Consider the following 21,635-nt stretch of genomic DNA (forward strand, 5'->3'; position numbering starts at 1 on the left):
GAAGCTCCTTCCCCTCCATCGCGCTCCCGGCATCCAGGGTGGAAGCCGGCGTGGCCGCGACCTAACGTGACGCTCCCCCAGCCGGCCGCACCCTCCGCCGGCCAGGCCCCGCCTCTCCCCGGCTTTCCAGTAACTGGTGCGCGGGGAAGAAAGAGGGCGCCAGGAAGATCCCGGCTCTCCTCCGTCCCCGGCGGCGGTCGCGGGCCGCGCGCACACACACGCGGCCCAAGGGAGCGGGAGTCGCCTCCGCAGCCCGGGATCCCCTCCGCGTCTCCGCGATGCTCCGCGGGGCCCGTCGCATACGCACGGAGTCGCGCCGGGGAAAGCGAGAGTGAGGGGCGGGGCGGGCGCCCAGCGCTGGCCCTCGCCGCCCGCGGGGTCACCGACGGCGCATGCGCCGGGAGGGAGCGCAATCACAGACGCCGCTGGCGGCCGCCGGCGCGGAGGAGGAAACCCCCGAGAGCGCGGGCGCGGAGGAAATCTGGCCGCCGCCGCGTGCGCGCTCCCGGTGAGTGGCGCCCCAGCGGGTGGGCCCGGGGCCTGACGTCCGCGGGCTGCGGGCCTGGGCGGCGCATGCGCGCTCCCGGGGCCGGTGGAGGAGGGGAAGGAAGGGAGGGGGAGGAGGAGCGGGCGGCCGTAGCGGTGACTGTGTTGGGGGTGGGCTGGGGACGCCGCTCACAGCCCCAGGTGCGGCTCGCGCCGGGAGCCGCCGCGTCCGCCGAAGGCTGCGGGGCTGGTGGTTCCGAGTCCGCGCTGCGCTGCCGGACTCCCAGGTGGGGGAGGGAAGAAGCCGGAGCCGCGGCCAGCCACACGGTGAGGGCGCGGGGCAGGGGAGGGAGCGGGGCGCGGGGGTTGTGGGGTTGGGGGGCGGCGGCCGAGGGAGAGGGAGGCGGGAGCTGAAGCCCAAGTTGGGACGGTCGCGGTGGAGTGTTTTTTTCCTGGAGTTGGGGCGGAGGCCCGCCCTGTCTGCGGGGCCCTCCGGGGCAGCCGGGGTTACCTGCGGGGCAGGGGCGGGATTGGGGTGCGCGGCGGGGCCGGGTGGCTGGTGCGCCTAGCGGGGCGGGGAGCGGTCCCCGCGGCAGAGCAGCCGGGGAAGCCGGAGCCCCGGTGCCGGCGGGGCTGTTGCTCCGGACCCGCTAGGCCTTGTGACCCACTTTATTCCTGTCACAACTTGGGCACGTTTGGAGCGGCGCCCAATGGGGCGCCAGGGCGGCCAGCTCCTCGGGAGGAACCCCCGCCCCCCGCCGCCCACCCCGAGGCGCCGGACCCGCGCGCCGCGGTCCGAGCGGCCGGTGTCGCCGCCCTTGGGCCGGTTCCGTTAGTGGTTGTGGTTCCGGGCTCGGTCCCTGGGGAGCGGGTCGCCGGGCGCCCGGCTGGAGCGACTGCGCGGGTTCGAGGGCCCCGAGGCGGCGCGGGGTCTTCCTTCCCCGACCCCGCGCCTCTCCTCGCCGCCCGCGATGCCGGCGTCTGGGCGGCCGGTCCCGCGCCGGCCCGGGTGTGACATTTCCTACACGCAGCGCCGCGGCGCTTTCATGCCCGAGCGTTTTGCGGGTTGGGAGTCGTCCTGTCGATGTAGAGCAGAACCCCGACAGCGGTTCTCAACCTGTGGGTCGCGACCCCTTTGGCGGTCGAACGACGCTTTCACAGGGGTCGCCTAAGACCATCCTGCATAGCAGACATTTACATGACGATTCATCACAGTAGCAACATTACAGTTATGAAGTAGCAACGAAAATAATTTCATGGTTGGGCCACACATGAGGAACGGTGTTTGAAGGGCCAGAAGGTTGAGAACCGCTGCGCCTAAAGGGCAGGCTAGGCCTCTGACCCGGCAGGTGAGAGATCGGGTCAGGTGGCGCTTTCTTGTTATTAGTGTGCCACATTTTGCGACTTGAAGGCTTTTTAAACAACCAAATTCTTCTTTTACAGGAAAAGAAAAGCACAAGAAATAAAAGAACTTTTACTGTCATTGTTGACTCTTCCGCCGACACCCCAAGTTCCCCCCCTCCCCCAAAAAAGGTAATTTCACTTGAGAATTGCATTCTAATTTGTAGTTTTAAGTGTTAAGAGGACAACGTTGTGGAATGTTTTCCCTCTGTCTGGTTGAAAAAAACATTCTAAAAAGGATGTAATTTAGATAATGAGTTGCTTTCTTTGAAAGTTATCCTTTGGGACACCTCAAATCTGGTTCGTTTGAAAACCTTGATGGGGGGAAACATGAACGCAGGTGTCCAGTTGTTGAATAGCACACGGTTAAAGGTTAGCCCGGAGGAAGACGGTGAAAGCTGTGGCGGAGCTCGTCATGATTAGCTGTGAAATAAGAGTAAGGAAGCTTTCTGTGTACTGACGTGGAAAGACTTCCAAAGTAGGTTATAAAAGTGGGGGAAAAACAGCCACCACCAAGGTGTAGGGCAGTGTGAATGATATGCTGCTTTATGTGTTAAGGGAGGGGTGGAATATGAACATGCACTTGTGTTTGCTTTTCTACGGATAAAGGAACTCTGGGAAGATACTTGAAACTGGTACCGACGGGGGAGGCAGAAGTAGCAGCCTGAGGAGGGGAGGATGAGAAGTGAGATGTACACCGTTTTAAAAATATTTGTGACTATATTATGGGCTCATAAACTAGATGAAACAAAAATCCTGTCCTCCAGAATAATTTCCTCAATGGTTTTTGCCGGCTTGTCTCTCTTCCCTAATTTATGATGACTTTGGCCATTTTCAATATGACTGCTTTTAATATTTTTTAGGAAAATGAACCAAATTGAAAGAAAGTTTAGAATAAGTTAGCTATTTTATACATTAGTTTTTAAGATGTTGAAGTCACAAATTTAACTTTTGAAGATGTTTAATCATATTTTGCTTTGCTAAAATATATAATGACCTTATTTACATTTGGCATTAAAGCTGGGTTATGCTGTTTTCAGATTAGTTTTTTGTCCCCCCTCTTTTATCAGGAGTTACAGTTGTATAAAATTTTACTTTTATTTTTTTTTAACTCAATAGTTGTCATGACAAAACAGTTGGAAAAGATGAATGCTCAATTAAAATAATAGAATTGATTGTCCAGTGTAGTTTGCTTTTCAGATTAGGAAACATTTTTATCTTAAGGAGATAAGACATGAGCCCCAGTAAATTGTAAATTTGTGTGTGTGTGTGTGTGTGTGTATGTGTAATTCTTAATAAAAAATTAGAATACACTGAGACAGTGTTCTGGTAGTGCAAAAAACCAAAATTTTTATTACTTACAGACTGTTGTAAACATTGTATTAAGATTTTTTAAATCTCTGCCAGCCTAACCTTTCAATTTAGCTTATATTTGAAGAGAGGATTCATAGTTAGAGAGAATGGACATAATTTTGAGGGGGGGTACTCAGCTCACTCTGGTGGCTAATATTGTATAATCAAAGTAATGAATATTGAATAGTGGGTGACAGTTGCTATGAGCATTTCTGTTTCTTTACCAATATTCCTTTTTATCTACTAGGATAGGATAATTGTTATTTTTGTTTGATCTGTAGGTCTCTAGTAGTCCAAAATGGCATTTTTCTTTTGAATTCCATGTAGATCTATTTAATCTTTTTTGAAAAAATAAAATTAACATTTCAGAATTTTAATATTATAGAAGTTGATACTCTTGAAAAATTAAAATAATAGTGTAATACATGGATGGGCTAAAGTAGGTTTATGGTTGTAAGAGAAACGCAGTTTACTCTTGTATTATTCATTTATTTTTGTATTTTCCATAGGAACAACTGTAAATGTACTTTTGCCCACCCCTTTGTAATAAGTGAAAACCTCCTTTGCACAGTTCTACTTCTCACATCCCTCCCCAGAGATAACTGCTGTTAACACTGTTACATAACCATATATATGTATATATTTAATCCTCACCCAGGGATATGTTCATTGATTTTAGAAGGAGGGAGGGAGGAAGGAAGAGAAAGAAACATCCCATGTGAGAGAGAAACATGGATTGGTTGCCTCTCATCCGAAACTCACACCTAGGTATGTGCCCTGACTGGGATTTGAACCCAAAACCTTTTGGTGTATGGAACGCTACAACCAAATGAGCCACACTGGCCAGAGCCCTTATATATATTTTTTACTGTGCATTTTCAAATATAGACGTTTCAAATTTGAATTGTCTTGATTAATATTCTTTTCTGCCCATTTATGTCTCTTCTGTGGGCTATGTTACTACCCACAGGACAGGGAGATGATTTGGAGTCTGTCAGAAAGTTTCACATATGATTTACACCTTGGGACATACACATCTTTTTACTTGCAAGGAGTTGATTTGGGGTGCATTGGCAGAGTTTGCAGTGCGGTCACTGATATGAGCTTGGTGTAGAGCAGTGGTTCTCAACCTTGGCTGCACATTAGAATCACCTGGGAATCTTTTTAAAATCCTGATTTCTGGGCCTCATCCTCTGGAAATTCTGTTTCTTTGTTATGGGGTGGGGCCACAACATTAATAACAAAGAAACAGAATTTCCAGAGGATGAGGCCCAGAAATCAGGATTTTAAAAAGATTCCCAGGTGATTCTAATGTGCAGCCAAGGTTGAGAACCACTGGTGTATATTGAATTCAGGAAGAGGACTTGGATTCCACAGCTTTTATGGGATTCTAGAGTCCACCTTCTAGGGTTTTCACCTAGCCAGTAGCTCACAGGTTAAACTTTGATTTTATTCTCCTGTACTTGCAGACCACTAGAAAGTCCCGAGATTACCTCAGCCTCTCCAGGTCCTCTGAAGTGATCTGGGGCAGACTCTGTCCTTCACTGAGAGACATTGTTAACTTGGATGGAAGGAATCCGGCCTTTGAAGGGGAAAGGGAAGAAGAGGTCTTTTGGGAAGTTTGTGCTTAGCAGCCGACAAGTAGTATGCAAACCCCCACCCACCCACTATTTTCCCTGTAGAGAGAACACTACTGGTTTTGTTTTTTGTTTTTATAGTTCCAGAGGTTTTTGTTTTTAAACCAAGCTATGATGAATTGCTAAGCTTTAATTCTTTTTAGGTGACAAAGTCTGCAGAAAGTTCAGAGTATTAATCAAGACTTTAAGTTATGTGAGATACATAGAAAGACAGGTATAATTGACTCTGTCCTCAATGGGTTTGAAATCTAGTAGGGTTAAGTGAGCATGTGCATATTGATTATAACACAATTTAGGATATGATGGATTCTAAATGAAAAACATATACAAGGTTTGTAAGGGTGGGACTGTTTCCATCTTTTATTTGGGGGGACATGTGGTTTGGAGTATATCTCTCAACCTTTTAAATAGTTATAGAAGGATAGGACAGATTTTAACAGCTCAAATCTTAGCTCTTAAGGAGTAAGGAAGTAAGGCATTAAGTTGCATCCTTCTAGCCGGCATTTATGTGACTGATTTTATTTTGTTTGTTTTGTTTTTATTCTGTCCCACTGGAAAGAGCCATTTGATGCTTTATTTGATAATTATACAGCCTCTCAGATTTCAGGATTGTTAGAAATATTAAATTAGGAAGTTAATTCTGTCAGTCAACTATTGTCTCTCTAATATTACAGGCAGTGTTAGTATTAAAAGTAAATTGTTTCTTCCTATCATATTTCCTTTTGTCAGAGCACATATTTAATATACCTTTTCCCTCACATTTTAAGTTCCAGTGCTGTGTCAAATAAAATAGTTATTTTATTTTAAATATTTTAAACTATGAGGGCAAACAACATGGTAAAAAGTCAATCATTGTTCCACATTATAGCAAAACTACCCATTATTGTTTGTGTCTATTTACTTCCAGTTCTCAGATGCCTAAAGTAAAAAAATTTTAAGTGTAGTTTTTTGTAGCCCTTGCACCAGTGAACATTGCTTTTTCTCCTTTTCTGAGTATAAAATTCTAGATGGAGTTGTATGAATTATTTATAGAATACTTTTAAGTGTCAGAGCAATTAAATCTTACTAATTAACTATAATTATTATAATGGCATTAGTATTTATAGTAGCTTTACAACCATTTGTTAGTTGTTTTTATAGCTCTGTTAGGTGAAACTTCTGTAAATTAGGTGGATAAGATATTCCTGTTTTGCTCTACGATTTCGATTATTCAAATGTTAAATTAATGTAAATGCATCCTCATAAGTATAGTTTCAATTCTGAGTTATTAGTTTTAGGTGTGTATTTCACAAAGATGTGGTTCTGCTTATTTTAAGTCTTAGAAATCTACAAAAACTACTTGTAAAAAATAAAAATTTTTTTAATCCTCACCCGAGGATATGTTTTTTATTTTAGAGGGAGAGAAAGGACAGAGAGAGAAAAATTTGTTAGAGAGAAACATCAGTCAGTTGCCTCCCATATGTGCCCTGACTGGAAATCAAACCTGCAACCTAGGTATGTGCCTTGACCGGGAATCAAACCCGCAACTTTTTGGTGTACAGGAAGATGCTCCAACCAACTGAGCTACCAGCCAAGGCTGTAAAAAATAAAATTTTATGAATTGCTTTTGACTTATAGGATACTGTTTAGAATGTCATTTACCTTTTACTTTTAAGAAATATTTTATTTTTATTTTTACATCAATAAAGTCAAATAGTATGACAAAAATTCCCATCTTTTTCAAAGAGGCACTTAATCAGGTACTTAAATTTAATCAGGTACTTAAAATTTTAATTCTTACCCCAAATAGTAGAAGATGAAAATATAGGTTGATTAACGATTAAAAAACACACAAACAACCAGAAATGTGTATTGTATTAATGAGGGTTAAACCATATGCCTAGGCTAAGAATTTACCATTTGTATTAAAATATGGCTTTGCCCTGGCCCTGTGTGGCTCAGTTGGTTGGGCATCATCCTGTTCGCGGAAAGGTTGCCAGTTCCATTCCCCATTAGAGCACATGCCTGGGTTGCAGGCTTGATCCCCAATAGGGGGTGTGCAGAAGGCAATGAATGGGTGTTATGCTCTCACATCGATGTTTCTCTTTGCCCCTCTCCTCTTCTCTCACGCTCCCTCTCACTTCTTCTCTCTCTCAAATCAATAGAAATATCTTTTAAAAAAATATGGCTTTTGCCAAAACCGGTTTGGCTCAGTGGATAGAGCGTCGGCCTGCGGACTGAAAGGTCCCAGGTTCGATTCCGGTCAAGGGCATGTACCTGGGTTGCGGGCACATCCCCAGTGGGAGATGTGCAGGAGGCAGCTGGTCGATGTTTCTCCCTCATCGATGTTTCTAACTCTCTGTCCCTCTCCCTTCCTCTCTGTAAAAAATCAATAAAGTATATTAAAAAAAAAAAAAAAAAAAAAAAAAAAATATGGCTTTAATGTGAATACTTGCCTTTCTTTCTTAACTCCCTCCCCCTTATAAAAATAGTGCAATCCTAATGTAGAAACCTGGGAAACACACACAAAAAGCATGAATTAAAATTTTAAGATAACAGTGAAAATCCCACCATAAAGAGGGCTTCTAGAATATTTTCTTCCTGCATTTTATTTAGCCATTATATAAGTATATGTACACATATCTATACTAATAAAAGAGTAATATGCTAATTAGACCGGGAGACCTTCTGGGAGACCTTCTAGACTTCCTTCTGGACAAAGCCATGGTGGCGGGGCTGAGGTAGAGGTGGTTAGGAGCGATCAGATTAGCTGTGAAAAAAAGAATAGGGAAGCTTTCTGTGTACTGACATGGAAAGATTTCCAAAGTATGTTATAAAAGTCGGGGTGGGGGGGGAATAAGGTGTAGGACAGTGTGAATGATATGCTACTTTATGTGTTAAGGGGGGCAGTTGGGGGCGAGCAGGCTGGCAAGCCGGGGGGCAGTTGGGGGCGATCAGGCTGGTGTCGGGGGGAGCAGTTGTGGATGAGTTGGCCAGTGGGGGGAGGCAGTTGGGGGCGAGCAGGCTGGCAAGGGGGGTAGTTGGGGATGATCAGGCTGGAAGGGGGTGGCAGTTGGGGGCAATCAGGCCAGCAGGCAGAGTGGTTAGGGGCAATCAGGCAGGCAGGCAGGTAAGCGGTTAGGAGCCAGTGGTCCAGGATTGCAAGAGGGATGCAGGCCAGGCTGAGGGACACGCCCCCATGCACGAATTTTGTGCACTGGGCCACTAGTCTATATATATAAAAGCCTAAGCAACTGAACAACTGAATGACTGGTCCACCGGTTGCTATAATGTGCACTGACCACCAGGGGACAGACACTCAACTCACAGGATCAGGCTCCCTCCTGTCTGGATTGGGCCTGCGGGGATTGGGCTCCCTCCTGTCTGCATTGGGCCTGTCGGGATCAGACCGAAACTGGCTATCCGACATCCACTGAGGGTTCCCGGATTGTGAGAGGGTGCAGGCCAGGCCAAGGAACCCCACCAGTGCACGAATCTGTGGACTGGACCTCTAGTAGACACATAATGTTACAAAATGGGCTCATAATGCATCTGTTGTAGTGCAAAGTACTCTTCATTTAACAGTGAATCTTGAACATTTTTATGTTAGTATTTTTCTACAACATTAATTTTAATAGCTATGTAGTATTCTCTGTAATTTACTGGTCTTTTTCTGTTGAACACTTAATTTTCTAATTTTTAAAATAATGATGTCACTTTTAGAAGTGACAGCATTGGTCATGTAGTGTTGATACTTGATAAAAATTTCAATAGGATAATATTCAGAAGAATTAGAATTCAAGTAGAATGATACTATATAAGTCACAGATTAAACAAATTTTGTGCTTTTTTTAAAAAAAAGCCACAATTATATAATAAATTATTAAATAATGATTCATAATAATGAATCTCAGATTTTTTTATAATGGTGTATTTTTTTCTAAAGTATGTTTTACTTTGAATTATATTAAATTAACCTTGCATTTCAGGAGTATAATCATTTGGATGGCAGTGCTCTTGAACAAGTCTAAGTAATGTAGGAGTCTATAAAGCAGTCTGCATTAAGAATTTGAGCTATTGCATTTTTTACAGTAGTTTAAGTCCAGTAGAGAGGTTTTTGATTGCTCTAAAATACTTCCTTAAAAGGAAAATCTAAATACCAAGAAAGAATTCTGTGTCATCCAAAGAATTGACATCAGCTTTGTAACAGGATTTCCGTGATATTTTATTCAATTTCTAGGTATCTGTATCCTCCAGTTTAAATGGGGTAGAAAAACTATGTTAACTATTTTCAAGATAGATACAGTCTTAAAGTTTAGTGCAATAGTTTTAATGTCTATTTTTGGAAGTTATATATTTTCTCAGGTTTTTATGATTACTTTTCATAGTGACTGCCTTTTGCTTTATCTTTTGTCATGAAATTAGGGAATTTAAAAATATTTATTATTCCTTGTATTCTCAAAGACCTGACCAGATTGTTAAAATATCTGGTTTCATTCTAAATAAAATGTATTATTATTTATAGTAATAGAGATAACAAAGTATTGTAACAGGATCTTAATTACTTATATCTATAGCATGGTGTAGTGATTAAGAGTATAGGGCTAAAGGTAGCCTGCTTAGAATCCAAATGCTGGCTCTTCTGCTTATATGAGCTTGGACAAATATTACCTTAATTTCTCATTTATAAAATGAAGATAATTTTAGTTCCATAATATTCTGTGAGGATTAAATGAAACAACACATGCAAATTTCTTAGAACAATGAGCATTTATTACATAGTTAAGTGTTCAGTAAATGTTAGTCATTATTCCTTGTTTCATTACTTTTATAGTGTGTATCAAAGAGGGCTCTTATCCTTTTTTGGGGAGGGATTGTCACAATTTAAATGTATTTAAATAAGTTGCTTAAAGTTTTGTATTTATAGGGAGAGTCTGGGAGTACTTGACCTTTTTATGTGACTTATAATAATAAATTTCTAGAACATGTTTCCATTATGCATGGTATTGTATAGTTTTTTGAAAACCCTTTGCCAAGTAAAGTTTTGGTTCACAAAACTGATGACTGTTGTAGCTGCAATTTTAAATGAAATGATATTAGAAGTTATTTAGGAAAACCCCCAAATTAAAATGAAAACTCTTAGGACTTAAGTTTTATTTTACAGCTTTAACTTATATTGTTTAACAGGAATTCCACAAATATTTATTAGAAGCAAGAAGCAATATAAGAGGAACAGTAGTTAATGGAAAAAGCTATTTCCAACTCATATTTTTTGTCTCCATCAGAAATGGTGACAATATAATGTAGTTGTAATTATAAAGGTGTTAGTTTCACCAGAAGAGTTTATTGTGTGAAATATGTTTATACTGTTTGTCTTTTTAAACTTGATCATATTCTATTTTTCTGTAAGTCTGTTACTTTGTGCAAGCTGATCTTTATTAAAATTTGTAATCTGATTTTTTTCTTTTGAAAAATAGTTTTGTGGTTTTTATAAAAATGAGTCTTGCTCCTTGGAAAAGAGTTACAGTACCAAAACCTACAAAAATAATCTATGAAAAACATAACTTAAAATCTTAGGAATAAATTCCGTTAATATATTCTTCAGCATATTCTAAGGCATTTGTGTGTATGTGTATGTACATGTACATGTTACAGCTTTATAGCAAGTGGAATATGCAGTTTTATAAACTAGTTTTCTGTCATGTTTTCTGGATGTTTTTGCTTATGACTAAACTAGAGGCCTGGTGCACGAAATTTGTGCATGGGGAGGGGGTCCCCTTAGCCCAGCCTGCACCCTCTCCAATCCGGGTCCCCTTGGGAAATGTCCAACTGCCGGTTTAGGCCCGATCCCCGGCAGTCGGACATCCCTCTCACAGTCTGGGACCACTGGCTTCTAACTACTCACCAGCCTGCCTGCCTGATTGCCCCTAACTGCCCCCTCTTACCCTGCTGGCCTGGTCACCCCCAACTGCTCCTCCACCCCCCGCCGGCCTGGTCACCCCTCACTTCCCCTCTCTGCCGGCCTGGTCGTCCCTTACTGCCCGCCCCCTGCCAGCCTGGTCGCCCCCAACTGCTGGGGTCCAACCCCAGCAGGTCCAGGGGTCCCCAAAGGTGTGGACGGAGTCGGCGAAGAAGGAATGGCACGGGGTCAGCGTTCAGTTGATCAGCACAGCGAGGTTCTCCCTCCAGGATCTCAAGCCAGGAACCCCAGCCGAGTTCTGGTCAGGATCTCCAGCGAAGTTCTGGTCTCCAGCGAAGTTGTGGATAGGATCCAGCTAAGTTCTGGTCAGGATCTCCAGCCAGGTTCTGTAGCCATGTTCTCTTGCTAGGTTCTGTCTCTAGGTTCTGTCTAGGTTCTCCAGCCAAGATCTGTAGCCAGGTTCTGTCCAGGATCTTTTGCCATGTTCTCTCGTTAGGTTCCAGCCAAGTCCTGTCTCTTGGTTCTCTCTCTAGGTTCTCTGTCTTGTTGTCTTGTTAGTTAGGTTCTCCAGTGAAGTTCTGTAGCCAGGTTCTGTCCAGGATCTTTTGCCATGTTCTCTGGCTAGGTTCTGATGAGGATCTGATGAGGAGCTGATGTTTATTGTCTTGTTACATCTGTATTTATACCAGCCGATTTTAATCCTGTCAATTTCTATTACAAAGGTTAGGGCGTTTCTTATCTCCATTCCAGGGAGTAAAGATTATGTAGCTTAACTACCCGCCTGGCACTTAATTAGGGGGTTGTATCCCCTCCCTAACCTCAGGGAAAGATCCCCACCTGGGGAAACAACCTTTCTCCGAGAGGTGACCTTGGTTAAAACACATGGTGCTAAAGGGAGCAAACATATTAAGAACAGTATGCTATATATGCCAGGTCCCTTGAAACAGCAAGGATGGACCGGCTCCCGGCACCCAACTGCTCCCCCTGCAGGCCTGGTTGCCCCATGCAGCCTGCTGTTTGGTTGTTTGGTCGCCCCTCACCCACTGCTGGCCTGGTTGCCCCATGCCGCCTGCTGCTTGGTCTTTTGGTTGCCCCTCACTAAGCCCCCTGCCGGCCTGGTCGCCCCATGCAGCCTGTTTGGTCGTCTGTTCGGTTTTTTTGGTTGGAACGGTTGCTTAGGCTTTTATATATATACTAGAGGCCCAGTGCACAAAAATTTGTGCACTCGCGGGGGTCCCTCAGCCCAGCCTGTGCCCTCTCACAGTCTGGGACCCCTCAGGGGATGACCACCTGCTGGCTTAGGCTCGCTCCCTGGGGGATTGGGTCTAAGCTGGCAGTCAGACATCCCTCTGGCAGCCCAGGAGCCCTCAGGGGATGTCCACTTGCCAGCAGGGAGCAGGCCTAAGCTGCAGTCGGACATCCTTAGCACTGCTGAGGAGGCAGGAGAGGCACCCACCACCACTGCTGTACTGGCAGCCATCAGCCAGGCTTGTGGCTGAGCAGAGCTCCCCCTGTGGGAGTGCACTGACCACCAATGGGGAAGCTCCTGCATTGAGCATCTTCCCCCTGGTGGTCAGTGTGTGTCATAGTGACCAGTCATTCCCAGTGGTTCTGCTGTTAGGGTCAATTTGCATATTACCCTTTTATTATATAGGATAGAGGCCTGGTGCATGGGTGGGGGCCGGCTGTTCTGCCCTGAATGGTGTCCCGGATCAGGGTGGGGGTCCCGCTGGGGTGCCTGGCCAGCGTGGGTGAGGAGCTGATGGCTGTTTTCAGACTGGCCACACCCCCTTCAGGGTGGGGGTCCCCGCTGGAGTGCCTGGCCAGCCTGGGTGAGGGGCTGAGGGCCGTTTTCAGGCTGGCCACACCTCCTTCAGGGAGGGGGGTCCTGCTGGGGTGCCTGGCCAGCCTGGGTGTGTGGCTGATGGCTGTTTGCAGGCTGGCCAAGACCCCCAGCGGGGAACCTCACCCCATGAGGGTATGGCCAGCCTGGGTAAAGGGCTGGTGGCTGTTTGCAGGCTGGCCACATCCCCTTCAGGGTGAGGGTCCCCCCTGGGGTGCCTGGCCAGGCTGGGTGAAGGGCTGATGGCTGTTTGCAGGCTGGCCAGGCCCCCAGCCACCCAAGCTCCCAGTGGAGGCTGGCTGGAAGCAGGCACCTGGGATTTATTTATCTTCTATAATTGAAACTTTGTTGCCTTGAGCGGAGGCCACAGCCAGCCAGGGCAGGTGGGAAGCTTGACTTCCTCCATCGCTGGGGCAATGAAGCCTCCTGCTTGCTCCAGCTCCGTGGCTGCCGGCCACCATCTTGGTTGGGTTAATTTGCATGTAGTCGCTCTGATTGGCTGGTGGGCGTGGCTTGGGTGTAGCAGAGGTGCGGTCAATTTGCATGTTTCTCTTTTATTATATTAGATATAGATATTTGTTAATTCTCACCCTGGGGTATTTTTCCATTGACTTTTAGAGAGGGTGGAAGGGAGAGGGAGAGACAGAGAGAAACATTGGTGTCAGAGAGAGACATCGATGGGTTGCCTCCTGCACAAACCCCAACCAGGGTGGGGAAACTTGCAACCAAGGTATATGCCCTTGACCAAAATCGAACCCGGGAACCTTCAATCCAAGGGCCAATGCTCTGTCCACTGAGCCAAACTGGCTAGGGCAGTGGTACAGCATTTTTGAATTGCTAAAAGAAAAGTCAACCCAGAATTCTGTATCAAGCAAAAATTAGCTTTCATGAATGAGTGTCAAACGAAGACATACTCAGGTGAAGAAAAAGCCCCACGCAGCCTGCTGCTCAGTTGTTTGGTCATCCCTCACTAACCCCCTGCCGGCCTAGTCCCCCCATGCAGCCTGTTTGGTCGCCCATTCGGTTGCGATGGTCGCTTAGGCTTTTATATTTATAGATAGAGCTATTCATTGTTTTTATCTAGTTTTAGTCTTTTACTTGGAGTATTTAGTTCATTTACATTTTTGCTGATAATAGTTGAGTTTATAACTACTATCCATTTTGACTTTTCTTTGAGTCATGTGTTTTGCATTCCCTTTTATACTTAATGTTTTTTTTTCATTTGTGTTAATAAAATTATTTCTATTCTGTATTTCCCATTATTAGCTTATTATACTAGTATATTATATCACTATATCTTTAGTGGTGATTCCAGAGATTACAAAGCATACTTAATAGTATAATATAAATTACTTGTACCATTTCCCAATAATGCCAATTCCTTACACTTAAGTCCTACTCTAGTCTTTTTGCATTATCATTCTGCATTTTATTTATACACTAGAGGCCTGGTGCACGGGTTGGGTCCCTAGGCCTGGCTGGTGATCAGGGCCGATTAGGGCCTTCTGGCTGCTGGCCCGGCCTTCCTTCCCCAGTGGCTGGCTGGCACATTCCTTCATTCTGTGCCGCCCCCTGGTGGTCAACGCACATCATAGCGAGCAATCGAACTTCTGGTCTCCCAGTCGAACTCCTGAGGGGACACTTTGCATATTAGCCTTTTATATATATAGATATTTTAAACTCTAGAAAACATTATTAGTTTGGTTTTGAATAGGCAATTTTTGTTCATATTTACCCTCTCTAGAGCTCTTCCTTCCTGTATTTCTGTGTTTCTATCTGGGATAATTTTCCTTCTTTCTGGATAGCTTCCTTTAGTATGTATATTAATACTGGTCTTCCTACTTACAAATAAATATTTCCATTTTTTGTTTGTCTGAAAACATCTTAATTTCACCTTTTTGGAATAATATTTTCACTGGGTATAGAATTCTAAGTTGGTAGTTATTATCTTTCTTCATTTTAAAAACATTTCATTGTCTTCTGGCTTTCTGTTGAAGTTAGTTACCAGTTTTATTGAAAGTAATATATCAACTTGTAGTCTTGCTGAGAATAATGTCTTTTGTGTTTATTTGGCAACTTTTAAGACTTTCTCTTTTGTTTTTTGGGTTTTTTTTTGGTAGTTTGACTAGGATGTGTTGAGGTGTGGTTTTCTTTGTAAATATTTTGCTTTATGTTCATAGAGCTTTTTGAATCTATAGCTTGATGCTTTTTAGTTTTGTAAAGTTCTCAATCATTACCTCTTCAATTATTGCTTCTACTTTTTTTCCTTTATGTGTTCTAATTTTAAAAAAATTGTTACATCCAATGATCACGTTCCACATGTCTCATAAGAATTTTTTTTTCCTCCTTTACTTTAGTTTGGATATCTTCTAATGACCTGTTTTCCAGTACACCAAAATTGTCTTTTTTTGTCCAAGCCCATCTATTGTGTTCTTAATTTTACATTGTAACTTTGAGTTCTAGAATATCCATTTAATCCTATTTTAGAGATTTTTAATAGAATCCAATTCTCTTGAACATATTGATTATAGTTATTTAAATGCTTTTCTATTAATTTCAATATCTGCATTATCCATTGGTTTACTTACATTGTTTTTCTATTGGTTATTGGTCATGTAGTTGTATGGTTTTATCTCTTCACATGTTTGCTAAGTTTTTCAAGAAATGTGCCCATTTTATCTAAGTAATTGACTTTATTGATAATGTTGTTTATAATATTCTCTTATTATCCTTTAAATAGCTTTAGAATCTGTAATGAGCCTATTATTTGTATAATCTAAAGAAATTCAATATCATCCCTAATATTGGTAATTTATGTGTTCCTTTCCCCTGATCAGTTTAACTAAAGATTTATCAACTTTATTAAGGTTCTTAGAGAATTGGTTTATCAGATAGTAAATCTGTTTTTTCATTTTTTTTTTATTTACTTATTTTTGCCTTGATCATTTTTCCTCCTTGCCTTTGCCAGCTCCTAGTGGCCACATGCTTTCCTTGGCTTGAGGCCCCTTCTTCCATCTTTTTTTTTTTTTTTTTAATATATTTTATTGATTTTTTAACAGAGAGGACGGGAGAGGGATAGAGAGTCAGAAACATCGATGAGAGAGAAACATTGATCAGCTGCCTCCTGCACACCCCTCACTGGGAAAGTGCCCGCAACCGAGGTACATGCCCTTGACCGGAATTGAACCTGGGACCCCTCAGTCCGCAGGCCGACGCTCTATCCACTAAGCCAAACCGGTCAGGGCCTTCTTCCATCTTTTTAAATTTATTTATTTATTTATTTATGAATGACACTATTACAGATGTCCCCCATTTCTCCCTCCTTTGCCTCGGCGTGTCAAAATTTTGAAAAACCCTAACTTAACTCTGGTGCCATGTCACATATAGAAATATTCATAACTTTTTTTTTGATATTTGCAACCATAGTAAAAAAGAGATTTATATTTTTGATATTTATTTTATATATTTAAATGCCATTTAACAGAAAAATAAAAAAATGTATAAAATGAACAAAAACAGAAAAACAGTGTACGTTTAGGAAAAATAATAATAAAAACAATGATAATCAAATGGTATGAAAACTAGAAATTAGTGACTTTTTTGGTGCTAAAGTTTGTCTGCTAATTCTTCGATTGCAGGTTTATACTTGGTGCACTTCAAGGCCAAGCAAGCGCCACTAACTTCATCTGTTAGCCGGTTTCTTTTGTTCGTTTTAATATTATTTAATGCTGAGAACAAAGTCTCACAAAAATATGTTGATGAAAAAATTGTTAGCAAAGCCATCGCTAGATTTTTTATGTCGCTAAAAGCGTCAGCTACTCTGTTCCAAGCACTCAAAATTTTTTGTTCGTAGTTGCACTCTTCTTCATTATCCAAACGATTTCGTTCCAGATTTTCAAGTTTCGACCTTAAGTCGACAAACACATGAGTCCAAATGCTACCTTGAAAATCTGCAAGTTGCATCTCTAAATCGTCAATTTGCATCCATTGGAAATCCTTTAATACCAAAGTACTGTAAACAACTACATCCGGATACTTAATTATTTTAATGGTCTGTTCTAGGCTTCTAAATTGGTAGAATCTTTTGCTGAACTGTTCAAATAACGAGTTTACTATATTCTGGTACATAATTATGGACTCCATGACTCTCGTTGTAGTGGCCTTCTTGAAATACTTTTTTATCCGAGGAAAATACCTACAAGTTTTAGTTTCAATATCTTGTTGAAAATTTTAAGTTTACTTTCAAAAGATTTGATGTATCCAAACATAATATCAATACTTTTGTCAAAACCTTGTAATTTTAAGTTCAGGTCATTCATGTGAACAGAGAGATCTGTAAAAAACATCAAATTGCTGACCCCCTTATGACCATTGATCTGAAGAAAGTTTGCCAGATCTTTATTCTCCATAAATACCGTAATTTCTTCAAAGCACTCCACAAATCGCTCTAGTACTTTACCACGACTCAGCCATCTCACATTATTGAACATCAGTAGTCCACTGTAGGTTGAATCAACTTCCTGTAAAAGTGCAGAAAATTCTCGCTTGTGAAGGGGCCGAGAAGCTATAAAATTCACAATTTTTGTTACAACTGACATTCAATCATTCAATTCTTAGAATCCCGATTTGGCACACAACACCTCCTGATGGATAATGCAATGAAAAGGTACAAGTGGATGTCTAATAGCTTCCATAAACAATTTCAGGAATCCCACATTTTTTCCCACCATATTTGGTGCCCCATCTGTCGTGACTGACACAATTTTAGAGATATCAATGTTTAGGTCACTGAATGTTTTTATCACAACCTTACATATTTCGTTTCCTGATGTACTTATTGGCACTGATTCTAACTTTATCAACTCTTCTCTCATTGTGAGACCATCAGAATATCTAGCAATAATGGCCAACCGAGCATTTGATGTGACATCAGTAGTTTCATCAAGAGAAATCGAAAAATTTTTATAACTATTTGTTTTTTTTTAATTGATGTTGTACGTTTTTGTTAAGATCTATTATTCTGTCTTTGATAGTATTTCTACTGAGTGGTAACTCAGAAATTCTTTTAATAATATCATCTTTATTTTTCATTTCGTGAAGTAGAGCTGGTGCACATCTTAGAAATGTTTCCTTAATAAATTCTCCATCACTGAGGGCTTTTCCATGCTGAGTTATGGAATGAGCAATACAGTAACTTGCTGATGTTAAATTTGTAGAGCATCTTACAAATTTAATGATGGAATTTGATTGACTTTTATAGAGGTGTAGCTGCCTAGAAATGTATTCCTTTCTTTCATCGATATTTTTTTTCAAGAGCTGACAATGATTAGTTTCAAAATGTCTCTTTACATTCCACGTTCTGCTTACTACCGTTTCATTACACAGGATGTACAGTGATCTGTTGTTTCTGTCAACAATGCCATACATCTCGGTCCATATGTCTTGAAAGGGTCGGCTACTGCTACTTCCACTTCCTTTATCATTCAATCTTGCTTTTTTATTTTTTTGATTCTCCATCACAAGGCTGCAAAAATAAATAAATATAAATCATGGCGTTTTTTATAAAAGGTTGATAGATTTTTTACCTATTAACTTTTTGCAGTGTTGTTGCACTGACTCCTGGTGCAAAACAATTCAAAGATAGTATGTATAACCAACAAATATATGGTGCTGTAATCAATTATCCGACACGCAGAATGTCTCGTCGAGCACTGTTGCACTGTCTATCTTTTTCTTCTAACCCTCCCACTCCCGTCTCCTAACGAACATGGCGATCAAGTGCATCCGTTTGCCGGATGCACCGGAATGCAGGGGAAGCTAGGCACATGTTGACAATAACGAGGCCATTTCCAGAACTGGGCATTTTGTCACTTGAGTAAAAATAAAATGTCATGAGTAAAGATTAATCTCTTTATAGTGCAATTCTTAACCTTTTTATGTTGATGTCAATATTGGAACAATGTATCTTGGATGTTTTCACTATGTATCTTTGCTGTGCAACACCGATGTACATGTTTACATCCAGTTTTAGAATTGCATTATTGATCATGAGTAACGTGAGTAATAATATTACTCGAGTGATGCCCAACTCTGGCCGTTGCAAGAGACAAATACTTGAATTATGCAATTTTTTGTCTCTGTCTATGCGTGTCATCCAAAATGAGTTCACGTGTCACCTCTGACACGCGTGTCATAGGTTCGCCATCACTGATATATGTCCTTTGGTTGATCTCTTTACCTTCTTTTATCTGATCCCCCCAGACGCCTTCCCCTTTGTCATTTGTCGGTCTGTTCCATATATTCATGCCTCTGATTCTGTTTATTTTGTCAGTTTATTTTGTTCATTGGATTCCACATATAAGTGAGATCATGTGGTATTTATCTTTTCTCTGACTCGTTTATTTGGCCTTAGCATTATAATCACCAGGTCCATCCATACTGTCTCCAATTGCAAGATTTCCTTCTTTTTGACAGCCACTTAATATTCCATTCATCTACTGATGGGCACTTGGGCTGTTCCCAGATATTGGTTATTGTATATAATGCTGCTATGAACATAGGGGTGCAATATATTATTTCTGATTGGTGTTTCGGGATTCTTAGGATATATTCCCAGAAGAGGGATAGCTGTGTCAAAAGGCAGTTCTATTTTTAATTTTTTTTAGGAATCTCCATACTGTTTTTTCTCTGATTTTTATTTCTTTTTTTTTTTCAACTTACTTTGAAGTTTTGTTTTCTTTTTCTATTAAATTAGAAACTGAGGTAATTGATTTGTGATTCTCCTGTCCCTTACCCCACATATGTGTGCTATGAGCTTTTTTCTAAGTACTACTTGCAAATTTTAATCTATACTTTATTTTTATCTAGTTCAAAATGCTTTCTTATATCCCTTTTGATGTCCTCTTTGGCCTATAAATTACTTAAAAGTGTGTTACTTAGTTTCAAAATTTTTGAGAACTTCCCAGAGATCTTTTTGTTATTTTTAAGTTCATTCAGCTGTGATGAAAGAACATACTTTATATAACTTGGAACCTTTTAGATTTTTTGAGGTTTGTTTTATGGCCCAGAATATGGCTTATCTTAGTAAATGTTCTATATGTACTTGAAAAGAATGTGTATTCTGTTGTTTTTTGGTGGAGTGTTCTATAAATGTCAGGTCAAGTTCTTTGTTTTGTTATGCTTTGTAGTTTTTGATCAGACATTGTGGATTAAAAAAAAAATAATGCAAGCATTGCCAAATATGTTCTGCCAGGAGGGTTTCACCTTTTCTTCTAAGGAGATAGAATAGGGAGCCAGTCACCTTAATTTATGTGGAGGCTGGGTTGCTATTTTAGTGCTTTGGTGGTACTCTTCCTCTACTTTGCCTTATTTGTAGGGTGTGGTTTTCCAGGACTTTCAGTTCAAAGCTTTATGGTCTTTATCTCCCTAGCAGTGCCAAAGGTGGAACATTTACTTAGTTTAACAAAGTTTTTCAATTAATTATTTAGCTTCTTATCCTGCACAGGTTTAAAATTAAGCAAATGTTCTATGAGAGATGCTAGCCTTGATCTTGAAGTCCCTGCAATCTCCTAATTTTGTTTCTCCTGTCCTGTGTGAACAAAAGATCTCCTGGCTTCTTCGTTCCTAACAGCAGTGTTAGTTCTCAGCCTCCAGCCTGTGCTCATGATGTGGAAATAACCCCTGGGGAAAGACAACTGCAGATCTAAACACCTTTAAAAGATTTCCCCTTCCCTGTAGTTTATACCTTCTTGTTTCCCATGCTTTCACATCTCTCTGCTATCTTTAAAAATATGACATTTATAATTTTTTTAGCTTTTCGAGTTCTCAGCAAGGTTATTAGCCTTCTGCTAACTATTCTATCCTACTTGGATGTGGACAATTCCCTGTCATTTTTTAAAAGCTGCGCAGAATACTCAGTTTTCGTGAGCTATTTTGTATTGAGTATTTTTCTCTTAGGTTTTAAATAGTGGGATTTTAGTTTTTGACCTAATATACTTTTAAAAAATCAGATTTATTAAGGATAATTTATATATGTTAAAAGTCACCCACTGTAAATATACAGACTGAGTTTTGACAAACATATACATTCTTGTAAAGACTATCACAGTCAAGATACCGATAATTTCTATTACCCTGGAAGTTTTTTCACTAGTCTGTATTCTGTTAAATTAGTCATTTAAATACTTTCTTTTGTGAAGTGTCTGCTCAAATCCTTTGCCCAATAAAGAAATTGTGTGTTTTTTAAAAAATATTATTGAGATACGAGTTTTTTTTTTTTTTAAATATATTCTGGTATGAGGCCTTTATCAGCTATTTGAATTGTAAAAATTATCTTCCAAACTGTAGTGTCCCTATTTTATTTTTTAATGGTGTCTTTGAAGAGAAAAGTTTTTAATTTTCATGTAACCTTAGTTTATTCTTTCTTTTATGCTTCTTATTTTTTGTGTACTAGGAAATATTTGCCTACCACAAATATTTTTTAAGTTTTATTATAGAAGTTTTATAGTTTAACTTCTTTAAGTCTGATTCATTTCAAGTTAATTTTTACATGTGATATTAAGAAAGGATTATGATTCTTTAAAAAATACCTTTTTTCCACATAGATATATACAGTTGTCTCAGCACCATTTGTTGAAAAAAGACTATACTTTCTGCACTACATTACCTTACATTTTTATAAAAAACCAACCATTAATGTGTACGTCTTCTTTTGACCTCTATTTTATGTAATGAACTGGATGTCTATTTTTATATCAGTACCTTAATGTCTTGGTCATTGTAGCTTTAAATCTGGTAGTGGAAGTTCTCCAACTTTGTGCTCCTTTTTAAAACTGTTTTGGCTTTTTAGGTTCCCTTTATTTAATATGAATTTTAAAATTAACTTGTCACTTTATATAAAAACTAGAGGCCCAATGTACGAAATCCGTGCAAGAGTAGGCCTTCCTTCCCCCGGCTGCTGGCACCAGCTTCTGTCTGGCACCCAGGACCTGGGCTTCCTTGCGGTCGCTGGCAGGCA

The 21,635-nt window shown here is 41.1% G+C and overlaps 1 protein-coding gene across 6 annotated transcripts in view; it reads left to right on the forward strand.

The window, feature by feature from the left end:
* Positions 1 to 300: 300 nt before the first annotated feature.
* The window catches only part of CLOCK (clock circadian regulator), a 159,205-nt gene continuing 137,870 nt past the window's right edge, over positions 301 to 21,635 (forward strand). For 5 of the 6 annotated variants that reach the window (XM_070396391.1, XM_070396381.1, XM_070396372.1 and 2 more), the window contains exons 1-2: positions 607 to 813; positions 1,930 to 2,019. The gene's annotated coding sequence lies outside the window, so the exon portion shown is untranslated. Of the gene's footprint in view, positions 509 to 606; positions 814 to 1,929; positions 2,020 to 21,635 lie in introns of those variants that run through there. The other variant, XM_070396399.1, reaches the window with a different exon arrangement.

This window comes from Myotis yumanensis, unplaced genomic scaffold (genome assembly GCF_028538775.1).
Source record: "Myotis yumanensis isolate MYYU_CA2020_CCGP unplaced genomic scaffold, mMyoYum1.0.hap1 SCAF_1, whole genome shotgun sequence".
NCBI classification, from domain to species: Eukaryota; Metazoa; Chordata; class Mammalia; order Chiroptera; family Vespertilionidae; genus Myotis; species Myotis yumanensis.